We start from the raw sequence: 13131 nt of genomic DNA, 5'->3' as shown, positions 1-13131 counted from the left end.
TATTATTATTTCCATGTTCGCAGTATTGAATTATTAATGCTTCAGCCAGTTACTACAAAAGTATAACAATATGAAGTGATGGACTGCAATATATTTCAATAGGCAGAAACATAAATTAACCATCTGTTGCAATTTCCAGGGATGCAAAATACGAAAATAATTCCCCTGCAGATAAATTTTAGAGCGGCCATTTCACTTAAGGAGTACTCACTCTGAGATCAAAATAATTGTGGTGTAGTTCATTCTTTTTTTTTCTTGGTGGTGTTTGTGTTGGGGTGCAGACATTCAACTCAGGCAAGGTAAAATTTTAAACCCCCCGAAAAAAAACACGCAGACAAAGTAAGAACAAAAGGATTTGAACAAGCAAGAGATGACACACGATTAGGTGAGGGCAAGAGGTCCACACTCATCTCCCTGTACCAGGATCCAATTCATGGTGCTTTTATTGGCTTTGGTCGACCTGAGGCCTCTGTAAGTACACAATGATGCCACTGTTTGCTCTTAGTGCTGCCACTAAGCTGTAGTACCATAAATGTGCTGATCTGTGGGGGAAAAGGCTGCAGCCTTTTTATTAAAAACACACACACACACACACTTTTTCAGCCCCAATTGCCAGCCTTTTCAGATAGAGAGAGCATCTCACAGACAGATCCATCATGGCAAAACATGGCTTTTTTGCCGCATAGGTTCTTCTGCGCTTTAGATTGATGGGCAGATGAGATGCGTCCAGGCACATGAGCTCCAACCACCAAGAGTTAAAGGCTTGCTCATGGCAACTTGGAAACTAGTGCCTTAGACATGCAGCATGCAATGGGTCTTGTGAGAAAGTTTTGGGGCACCCTGGCTTCTTTCTCTCGTAGTCATGGATCTGAATCCAGTGGTCACACAGCAGAGGCAAGGCTTGCATGGCATCTCCTTCTGCGGCTAGTTGGCTAGCTTTCTGCAAGATCCTCCAAGAAGCATCATCTTCTCTCTTGATAGGCCGGAAATTAGCAAAATGAGGACTTAATCCTTTAAGTCATGGGCACCTCATCCGCCATACAAGCACACTCGGACGTACTATTTTCGTTTCAAAATAGATGACCCAACTTTATACTAACTTTCTATTAAACTTAGTGTAAAATTGGATCATATATTTTGAAACGGAGGGAGTAAAAAAAAATGGCATCTTAAAAGGAAAGGAAAAACTGCAAATGGATCACAAAAGGGCACAGCCAGATGATGGTTGCACTTGCAAGCATGGGTCAACTCGTTAATTACTGCCTTCAGGGAATCCCAGATTAGCCTACTACTCGTAACTAGGGAGCACACAATGCTGAGGAAACACACAAACTATAATTTGATCCTCTTCACGTGAAGAGTATAATAGAATTTGATCGTTTCCCTTTCTGACTCTGTGTTAACCACAACACCAGAGTAGGTGATAAGTGGGAAGAGGGAGCAGGGCATGTACTCCCTCCGTCCGGTAAAGAGTGTACATTTGACTTTAAAATTTGTCCATAAAAAGTGTATTTCTATCTTTCCAATGCACTTTAAAATAGAAAAAAATACTTCTCTTTAATCACACGGTAATCAAGACTAATAGTAAACTACACATGGCCTTCTTAATCTCTACATGCACTTAGAGTATGGTTAATAATATAGTCAGCTGCTGGCTAAAAGCCAGTGCCATGTCATCTACAGCTTATCTTATAGCCAACATGTACAATAGTATATCAAAAGAGTGTATTACTTTTTTATTATGTGGCCCATCTTTCATTCTCACAAAGTATCTAGGAGCATGTGCTAGAGCTGGCTCTTCATGAAGAGTCCGCTTACCTTCTCTCTCCTCCAACTAAGCAGAAATATACTAGTTTAATCCTTATAGCCTGCTGACTCAGCTCTATTGTACTTGCTCTTAGTTCATTGATGGTTGGTTAATTAAAGAGGAGAGAGATGGTAGCTTGCATTTTTTCAATGCATTTTTTATTTCACTCCATAATTTGTCCTAAAATCTCTAAATATACACTCTTCACTGGACGAAGGAGTAGGTGTCAATCGCCACAAGAAGTGTGTTTGTGATCTTTTGTCTGGTCGGCCGTGTCATTGCTTGGTTGCTTTTTCTTGAGCCGATTGCCTGGATCGCTCGGTCTGGGCATCTCCAACCGTCCGCGATTGTCTGGATCGCTCGGTCTGGGCTTGTTTTACCGTCCAACATGGTCTTCCATCAGTATGTTCGGCAGTTCAGACGCATTTTTTCTCATAAACTGGAGACAAGCTGAGGGGCTTTGCGGGCGGGCGTTCGGACCACTGACACGCCCATGTCTGACTAATCTGGCCCACCAAAAACCTTTTCTCGTGCCCGCGCACTTTTCCGCCCAAAGCCAGCTGCCCGCATTCAACCCGACCCAGAGAGAACGCGATCACTCACTCGAGCCGACATTGAAGCGGCTCGCCAGCCGAGAGCGCCACCTACTACTCACCTGATGTGCACGCCTTCTCTCCGAATTGAAATGACATCCGTCTGCCTGCCCACCTTCATTAAACCGGCGCGTGTGTCGAGGAACCTACTCTGGCGCGCCGAGTGCCACACGTCCGTTCCTGTACCGACGTTCATTAAACACCTCTTCGGCTGGTTCCTCGCATTCGCCCGCTATATAAATGTGTCCAGACGTCGGGCAAGAACCACACCTCACCTCCGCTCTCTCCATTTCCTCCTTGTACAACACCCGCCATGCCCTCTAGCGAACAGAAGAAGGAGTTCTTCGGCATTGCGGCTGCCTAGGTTGCCTAACGAGCCAGCTTGATACAGGTTGGCTTGCCGGCAAACCCTCCAGATCTGGCGCCACCACCATCACCATCGCCACCCCCTCCTCGCCCATGCAGACTAGACAACGTCGTCTCTTGGCAAATCCGTCGCGAGCAATGGCGGCAACATGTTCGGCAGGTGGGGAAAGAAGCCATATTGGCAGAGGTCAACATGTCTATGACCACCGCAGACAGTGTGGAAAAGTAGATCATGGGAGGCCACTGCCGTTTGGGCCCCATGAACGCCATCACCACCACGTCGCCGAGTTATACAACCGGTGTCTTTCCCGGTGAGCCGGGGGTGTAGACCACGGCGATCGTCTTCCACCGCCCAAAAACCAACTCTCTTTCGTGCTTCACGAAAGTGGAGAAGGCTACTCTGTTGGAAATATGCCCTAGAGGCAATAATATTGTATTATTATATTTCCATGTTTATAACTAAGAGTTTATATTCTATGCTATAACTGCTATGATCCTAGAATAAGTGATCCAATGGAAAACTCATATGCACATGTCTAATTATAAATGGTAAAACCTGATTTTTAGTCTCTCCTTTAGACTCGCTCAAGTGTTGTTAGTGATCATGTTTTCCGAATCCTAGGATGTCGTTAAGTGTGACGATGGTCCTAAAACAACTTTGATGATATGACATTGGAAGAACGATATTATTGAATCAAACCAAACTTGTTTGTTATACTTTGAGATACTATCATCATCAATTTTTATAACACTGAGAGTTAACATGTGATTTAGTTCCTTAGACCATGAGAGTATTGTAGTCACTTCTCACCGTACGATGAACTTTGGGGTTGCTCAAACGCGATCTACAATATGGTGATCATAACGACAACTTACATGTTCATCGAAAAGTTTGACAAGGGGCTAGATAGCTCAAGAGTGGGATTTGCTCCTCTGACGATGGAGAGATAGTCTTAGGGCCCTCCCGGTGTGACGACATCCATCATCGTCTAGCCAGACACAAGTGACTAGGTCACGGGGATGCCAAAACATGTCAACGAGAATGAATAAAAAAACCGGTAACAAGGAGACCAGTATAGTGAGCATGAGAATGACTGAAGAGGATATCGATATATCTTACCTCGGGTTTTGTAAAGTTCACTCGAATGTCATTCGTGTATTCATAGGGATCGATATGGATGTCCACAATCCTGTTGGAAATCTGCCCCAAAGGCAATAACATTTGTATTGTTATATTTCCATGTTCATAATTAAGAGGTTATATATCATGCTATAACTACTATGATCCTAGAGTATCCGATTCAATGGAAAACTCATATACACATGTGGAATGATGAACGGTAAAGAATAGGTTCCTAGTCTTGCCTCTAAGACGGTCTCAAGTGTTGTTGGTGATCATGTTCTTCAGATCTTAGGATATCGTTAAGTGTAATGATAGTCCTAAAACAACATTGAGAGTATGACGTTAGAAGAATGATCATATTGAATTGATCGAAACTTGTTTGTTATACTTTGAGGTAATATCGTCTGAAATCAATTCTTATAACACGGAGTGTTAGCATGTGATTTTTAATTGCTCAGACCATGAGAGTATCATAGTCACTTCCTATCATACGGTGGACTTTGGGGTTGCTCAAACGTCATCTGTAATATGGTGATCATAATGACAGCTTACGGGTTCATCAGAAAGTTTGACAAGGGACTAAATATCCTGGGAGTGGGATTTGCTCCTTTGACGATAGAGAAATATTCTGTAACATCCCAAATTTTCAATTTGGAATCTTATACACTAGATCATCATTGCATATCATATTTATTGCATTTTGATTGATCCTAGAAATTTCACGCAACTCAAGGGCCCTCGGAGAGAGTTGGGGATTTCGTTATTTTCATATTTGAGTTGTCTCAAATTTTGAAAATATGATCATTTGATTTTATTTATTTTATCTTCAATTATTTCTATTACAAAAATATGAGAGAGGGAATAAAATGACTCTCACAAAATAAAGAAATATTGAGGATTTAATAAAAAAATCAAATAAGAATTTATTTTGGTTTTATTTGCTATTTTATTTGAATTTAGGAAAAATACGTTTTTCTTCAAAATTGCATTTAGGCCCCAAACAAATGTTCATCCTATGCGGCTTGATTTTAGAAGCCGGGGAAAATTTATTTCGGGATTTTTGGAATCCGTTTAGTATTTCTTTTGTTTTTTTCCGAGTGTAATTATTAAAAAAAAGTCCGAACTGACCTTGGGCTGTAACTGGCCAGGACTCCTCCTGGCCGGGCCTTTTATAGCGCCCCTAGGCCCCGGACGAAGCCCAAGCCGCGCCCCCGCCCAAACCCTAACCCTAGCCAGCCCCGCCCCGCCGCCAACGCCGCCGCGCGCCGCCGCCGCCGCCGCCCGCCGCCGCCCAGCCGCCGCGCCGCTGCTGCCGCCGTTCACGGAGTCGCCGGAGGTAGTTTTTTTCGCCTTCGGTTTTTCTCGAAAAACCGTTCGGTTTTCCGACGGTTTTGCTCGTTTTTTTAGTTTCGTTTTTTAAATAGATCGGTTTTTTCGGTTTATTTAAATAGCGAGCGTTCGCCCGTTCGTTCGTTTTAACGAACGTTCGTCGTTTTCTTTTTCTCAGATTAAATCCGCGATTTCTTAATCGCGATTTCTGATCTGATTTTCGTTTTAGTTTAACTTTTCGCTCGTTTATAGGAATCAGGCGATTCAAGCGCCTGAAGTTTTGTCTTGAAACCCTCTTTCTGTTTAACCAACTCAAACAAGTTTTTGCCACTTTAAAAATTGCACTAGATCCAGAATAGTCAACGAAGCCTGTTTCTTTTGCTGTTTGTCTTTCGTTGCTTCGTTCGGTTTAATTCTTTTTGCCAACCAGAGTTCTTAAGTTGAACTTTCTAGTTAGATCTCTTATGTGAGTTTTACCTGTGCATTAGTTGAGTACTTATTGAATGCTTGTTTATTTGCGATAGAATACCCGGAGTGCATCGCTTGCTACTTCGAATCGCTAGGTTTCCCGGATCATCAGCAAGGCAAGTAACACTTTGATCATACCTCCTACTACCCAGTTTTATTGCATTAGATCAATCCTCACACATTGCATGATTAGGATCTAATTAAATTGTCGGTTTGGGAAGTAGTTGAGGTAGTACCTATTACCTGTTATTATCAAACCTTTGGGAGTTACTTCTACGTTTGCTTACTATGCCATGCTATGTTAGTAGACGTGGATTGGGTGAGTGTATCCATGACAGATGTGATATTGTTAATTAATGGTTTACTTAATGTGGCAACTTAAATACACATCTGGGTGGATTGAGGCACCTGGGTATTCCAGCGATTGCCTGTTTTTTTATGGACCGCCACCCAGGCTCAAAGGGATCATGAGATTATTCATGCTAGAAACTTCCGTGTGCAGCCACAAGCTATTATGGGCTCTAGCGTAGTTGACTAACTTGTGCGAACTCTTACAGTGGTAGACTAGCAGATGTAGGGGATGTAGGTTGGTACGGTCTACCCGTTTGTAAGGTGCCAACGCTTCTGAAAGACTATGTCTCGGTCATCCGTTTCTCAAACACCAAGTAGTGCGAGAAATCCAACGGAGGAGATCGAGTCTTGTGGGGAAAAGTGCGCAAAACTCTACAGAGTGTATAAACTAATCATGGTTAGCCGTGTCCCCGGTTATGGACATCTTGAGTATCTAGTATCTGGATTATCATGTGAATCTCAACATGTTACTCTAAAATTAATTTTGTTGGGTTTTGTATAATGATGATGCTTAATTGGGATTGAAAATGCTGTCAACCATTCTCAATGTTTAACAACCACCATGATAGTTAAATAAAATTTATTCCTTTGAAGTAGGGAAAAATTGGCTTTACACAAAACTGTAACCATAGAGCTTTCCACCAGCCAAATATGCATATAGAATAGCCTGATTATTCCATTACTCTCTATGTGTTACTTTGCCAGCATATTCCATGTGCTGACCCGTTTCGGGCTGCAACGTTAATGTTGCAGACTTTTCAGACGATGATTAAGGAGTTTTTAGGTCGTGGTTCTATACTCAGTGATGCCGTTGGAGTTGATGGACTCACTTATCTTCCAAGCCTTCCGTTGTTATCGTTATTAGATGTCCTTAAGCCATATTTATTATAATAAGTTCTCTTTTGAGACACTCGATGTAATAAGTGTGTGATTGCTACTCTGTTATAAATCCTTCAAGTACTGTGTGGCGTCAGCATTACTGATCCAGGGATGACACCTGAGCACAGAGATTGGACCGGTTGAGGTCTGGTCACTACAAGATGGTATCAGAGCACACGCTGACTGTAGGACACGACCACTAAGCTAAAGACCTAGATCACTAATCACTCTCCTCTCTTTTTTGAATTCTCATCTTTTCTACTCTTTTAGGATGGCGGATACAAGGAACAAGTTCACGCAACCGAATGAAGATACACCCTTTGGACACCACTTGAAGGAATTCACTAGATACCTGAACATAGGAGTACCAAGCTTCACCAGAACCTACAACGCCACTTTACCTGAAGAGGAGCGCTGGATGATTCAAGTTCAAGTTCCAGGAAGGACGTTCATGCCAGTCACAGAGCCCATAGAGTTTTCTTTTGATGCACCAACTTGGAGTCTAGGAAAGAGCATGGCAGCTCACATCACCATGGGACGCATTGGAGAAGTCTACCGCAATGATCTTAAGGATACTATCTACCAGATTTGTGGGCGCCGAGATGAGCACTGGGAGATGATCAGCACTAGGAAGGATAGAACAGTTTCGGCTTTTATCCAGGAGTTAAAACAGCACATTCGACGTCAGGAAAACCAGATGTGCACCGACATGATAGATCTGAAGAAGGCAAGGACAAGAATTAAGGAACTGGAGGAAGAACTCAAGGCTACACATGAAGATTATGAAGAGGAAATAGAAGTATTAGTGGAGAAGAATGATGATCTGATCAAGAAGATCGGAATATTTATGGGAGGCCCTACACCAGTAGAAGAAGACGAAGAACCCAAGGAGATTTGCCCGGAAGACTACATCATCATCGACGACACCGACTCGGATCCAGATGATAGCGATGATGACTATGTTGATGAAGCTGGAGCAGATATCATGGAGTATGCAACCGAAGAATATTTCTAGTAGACCACCTCATCAGTAGTAGTAGTCCACCATGTAAATATAATAGTCCAAGCACTTTTGCGATAGTTAGATCGATTGTATGCCTTGTTTGATTGATTGAATGAAGTGAATTGTTTGCTTTTGCCTCATGAGCATATGAGTAGTGTTTTCTCTTTAGACCCCTCTCTATTCTTAAATCTCATCTTTTCTAAACTCTCAGATGCCTCCAAGAGGTGACCTCAGATTTACCTTTCCACCGGAGCTCACTCAGTTGATCCAGCAGCAGAACACATTGATGCAGTTGCTAGTCCAGAATCAGAACCAGGGGAACAATAACAACAACCCGCCACCACCACCACCACCACCTGTTGCTCACTTAGCTTGTTTTCTTAGGCTGAATCCGCCGGTGTTTTCCAGCAGCACCGAGCCGATAGTGGCAGATGATTGGCTCCGCAAGACAGCTAGAGAGTTGACCACAGCAGGATGCACGGATGCGGAGAAGGTGAAGTTTGCCGCACATCAGCTTGAAGGACCCGCAGCATCATGGTGGGAGAATTTCACAGCCACTTTCCCTGTCGACACTGTCACATGGGACCAATTTCAGCAGGCTTTTCGAACTACCCATGTTTCAGCAGGAGCTATGGCCATGAAGAAGCGAGAGTTTCGCAACTTGCGCCAAGGAGGACGGACTGTTGGCCAGTATGTGGAGGAATTTAGTAAATTAGCATGTTATGCCCCAGATGACGTTGCTACGGATGCAGCTAAGCAGGAGAAGTTTCTGGAAGGACTGAATGATGAGTTGAGCATGCAGTTGATGGTAGCAACCTTCAACAACTACTAGGAGTTGGTAGATCATGCTCTTATGATTGAAGGGAAGCAGTAGCAGATTGAGAATCACAAGAGGAAGTATGGACAAGGGAAGCACAATTCAGGAGCTCAGCAGAAGCCACGTTTTACCCCTAGACCGGGAGGACATTTTCAGCATACCCATGGAGGAGGTAGCTCGCACAATCACAATGGCACCAAAAATAGTAATGGGAATGGAGGAAGTAACAACCAGAACCGCACCAACCCATCGACCCCATCCAAGAGAGACCTGAGCCAAGTCACTTGTTTTAAGTGCCAAAAGACCGGACATTATGCTAATGAATGTCCTGAATCACAGAATGGAAACGGCAATGGAAGCTCTGGGAAGAAGCCAAACCCTTTCAACAGGGGACAGGTGAACCATGTTAACATGGAGGAGGTTGAAGAGCAGCCGGATGCAGTAATCGGTAAGTTTTTGGTTAAGTCATTTACTCCACTTGTTCTTTTCGATACTGGTGCATCGCATTCATACATATCAATGGGATTTGTGGATAAGTATAAACTGCCAACCCAAGCCCTTAGGTCACCCATGTTAGTAACCTCGCCTGGAGCAGAATATATGGCTAGCCTATGGTGTGATCGGTTGCCATTAAGGATTGGTAACTACGTATTTCCCTCAGACCTAATAGTGTTGGAATATCTAGGATTGGATGTGATATTAGGCATGGATTGGTTGTCGATGTATGGTGGAAACATCGATTGCGCCAGTAAGTCAATCTTGCTTACCACCCCAGAAGGGAGAAGGATCAAGTATGTATCCCGGCATGTGCCGAAGAGGACTCAAGTAAATTGTTTAACATGAGTTGTGCAGGAGGAAGTACCAGTAGTGAAGGATTTCCCCGAAGTATTTCCAGAAGAGTTGCCAGGCATGCCACCGGATAGAGATATGAGTTTTTGATTGAGCTTTTGCCAGGCACAGGTCCAATATCAAAGAGACCATATAGGATGCCTGCAAAGGATTTGGTGGAAATTAAGAAGCAAATTAAGGAGTTACTGGATAAAGGATATATTCACCCAAGTTCTTCACCTTGGGGATCGCCAGTACTTCTAGTGGAAAAGAAGGATGGATCGTTAAGGATGGTTGTTGATTATCGAGGTTTGAATGAAGTAACCATCAAGAACAAGTACCCACTACCGATGATCAATGATCTGTTTGATCGATTGCAAGGAGCTAAGGTATTTTCCAAGATCGATCTGCGATCAGGATACCATCAGTTGAAGATTCGAGAACAGGATATACCCAAGACGGCTTTTACCACCAGGTATGGGCTGTACGAGTATACCGTTATGTCATTTGGTCTGACTAACGCACCTGCATATTTTATGAACATGATGAATAAAGTGTTTATGGAGTTCTTGGATAAGTTCGTTGTAGTGTTCATTGATGATATCCTGGTTTACTCGAAGAATGAAGAGGAGCATAAGGAGCATTTGCGTTTGGTGCTTGGTAAACTCAGAGAACATCAACTATATGCCAAGTTCAGCAAATGTGAGTTTTGGTTGAAGGAAGTTGGATTTCTCGGACATGTTATATCCGGAGAAGGTATAGCGGTAGATCCCACCAAGGTTGACACTATGACCAAGTGGGAAGCACCAACAACAGTTGGAGAGATCCGGAGTTTTCTTGGACTCACAGGATACTACCGGAGATTTATTGAAAATTTCTCGAAGATTGCAAAACCTATGACGGAGTTGTTGAAGAAGGATACCAAGTTCATATGGACTGAGGAATGTGAGGCCACTTTCCAGGAGTTAAAGAAATGTTTGGTTACATCACCCGTGTTGATTTTGCCAGATCAGACCAAGGATTATGAGGTGTATTGTGACGCTTCACGTCGAGGACTTGGAGCAGTGCTTATGCAAGAAGGAAGAGTTGTTTCATATGCCTCACGACAGCTTAAGCCTCATGAGTTAAATTATGCTACACATGATTTGGAGTTAGCAGCCGTAGTGCATGCATTGAAGACCTGGAGACATTTTCTCATCGGAAACCATTGTGAGGTGTACACGGATCACAAGAGTTTGAAGTATATTTTCACACAGAAGGAGTTGAACCTCAGACAAAGGAGATGGTTGGAGCTCATCAAGGACTATGATATGAAATTGCATTATCACCCCGGAAAGGCTAACGTAGTAGCTGACGCGTTAAGCCGTAAGAGTCATGTCAACACCCTAATGACGGGAGATTTACCAAGGGAGTTAGCTGAAAATCTTCGAGAGCTATGTTTGGAAATAGTCCTGAAGGGCTATGTACCAGCATTGGAGATTCAGTCTACGTTGATGGATAAGATCAGAGAAGCCCAAAAGACTGACAAGGAGATTGCTTCTATTAAGGAGAAAATGAGCCAAGGAAAAGCTAAGGGATTTCATGAGGATGAGCATGATACCTTATGGTTTGAAGACTGTGTCTATGTACCAAATGATTCGGAGATCAGGAAGTTAATCTTACAGGAGGCCCAGGATTCACCCAGGAAATACCAAGATGTATTTGGATTCGAAGGATATATTCTGGTGGACCGGAATGAAAAAGGATATTGCAGAATATGTAGCAGTTTGTGATGTATGTCAGAGAGTAAAGGCAGAACATCAGAAGCCAGCAGGATTGCTACAACCATTGCTGATACCCGAATGGAAGTGGGATAAGCTAGGCATGGATTTTATTACAGGATTTCCCAGAACACGTTCAGGCTATGACTCGATATGGGTTGTAGTCGATCGTTTGACAAAGGTAGCTCATTTCATTCCCGTGAAGACTACCTATACCAGTGCAAAGTTGGCAAAGATATATATGACCAGAATCGTTTGTCTGCATGCAGTTCCAAGGAGCATAGTATCAGATAGAGGAACCCAATTTACCTCAAAATTCTGGAATCAGTTGCATGAAACTTTGGGAACCAGACTGGAGTTTAGCACAGCCTTCCATCGGCAGACAGATGGACAGACCGAGAGAGTCAATCAGATTTTGGAGGATATGATGAGAGCTTGTGCGCTAGATTACGAATCTAGTTGGGACGAGAATTTGCCGTATGCAGAGTTCTCTTACAACAATAGTTATCAATCCAGTTTGAAGATGGCCCCTTTCGAAGCCTTGTACGGAAGCAGGTGCAGGACCCCATTGTCTTGGGATGAAGTTGGAGACCGTCAGTTGTTTGGATCGGATCTGATTAAGGAGTCTGAACAGAAAGTGAAATTCATTCGCGACAGGCTCAAGGTAGCTCAATCCAGGCAGAAGAGTTATGCAGATTCTAAACGCAAGGAGACAGTTTACGAAGTCGGAGACCGAGTTTATCTTCGAGTATCACCACTTGAGGAGTTAAGCGCTTTGGAGTTAAGGGAAAATTAGCGCCACGTTTTGTAGGCCCATACAAAGTTTTGGAGCATACGGGAGAAGTAGCCTACAAGTTGGAATTGCCTGAAGGATTGTCGGGAGTTCAGGACGTGTTCCACGTTTCCCAGTTGAAGAAGTGCCACGTGGAGATGGCTGATATACTGCTGAGAGATACAGTACCACTGGAAGCGATTCAGTTGGACAGTGATTTGACCTATGAGGAGAAACCAGTTAAGATTCTAGAGTATGCCAGTCGAGTCACCCGCAGTAAGGTTATCAAGTTTTGCAAGATTCAGTGGAGCCAACACACGGAGGATGAAGCCACCTGGGAACGAGAGGAAGATTTGCTGAAGGACCACCCTCACCTCTTTTCTAGCCAACCCGAATCTCGAGGGCGAGATTCATCTTAAGGGGGTAGGTTTGTAACATCCCAAATTTTCAATTTGGAATGTTATACACTAGATCATCATTGCATATCATATTTATTGCATTTTGGTTGATCCTAGAAATTTCACGTAACTCAAGGACCCTCGGAGAGAGTTGGGGATTTCGTTATTTTCATATTTGAGTTGTTTCAAAATTTGAAAATATGACCATTTGATTTTATTTATTTTATCTTCAATTACTTCTATTACAAAAATATGAGAGAGGGAATAAAATGACTTATGACTTTCCCAAAATAAAGAAATATTGAGGATTTAATAAAAAAATCAAATAAGAATTTATTTTGGTTTTATTTGCTATTTTATTTGAATTTAGGAAAAATGCGCGTTTCTCAAAATTGCATTTAGGCCCCAAATAAATGTTCATCCTGTGCGGCCTGATTTTAGAAGCCGGGGAAAATTTATTTCGGGATTTTTGGAATCAGTTTAGTATTTCTTTTGTTTTTTTCCAAGCGTAATTATTTAAAAAAACGTCCGAACCGACCTTGGGCCGTAAGCGGCCAGGACTCCTCCTGGCCGGGCTTTTTTATAGCGCCCCGAGGCCTCGACCGAAGCCCAAGCCGCACCCCCGCCCAAACCCTAA

The sequence above is a fragment of the Triticum dicoccoides genome, chromosome 3A (assembly GCF_002162155.2).
Source record: "Triticum dicoccoides isolate Atlit2015 ecotype Zavitan chromosome 3A, WEW_v2.0, whole genome shotgun sequence".
NCBI lineage: Eukaryota > Viridiplantae > Streptophyta > Magnoliopsida > Poales > Poaceae > Triticum > Triticum dicoccoides.
This window is presented reverse-complemented; position numbering follows the sequence as displayed.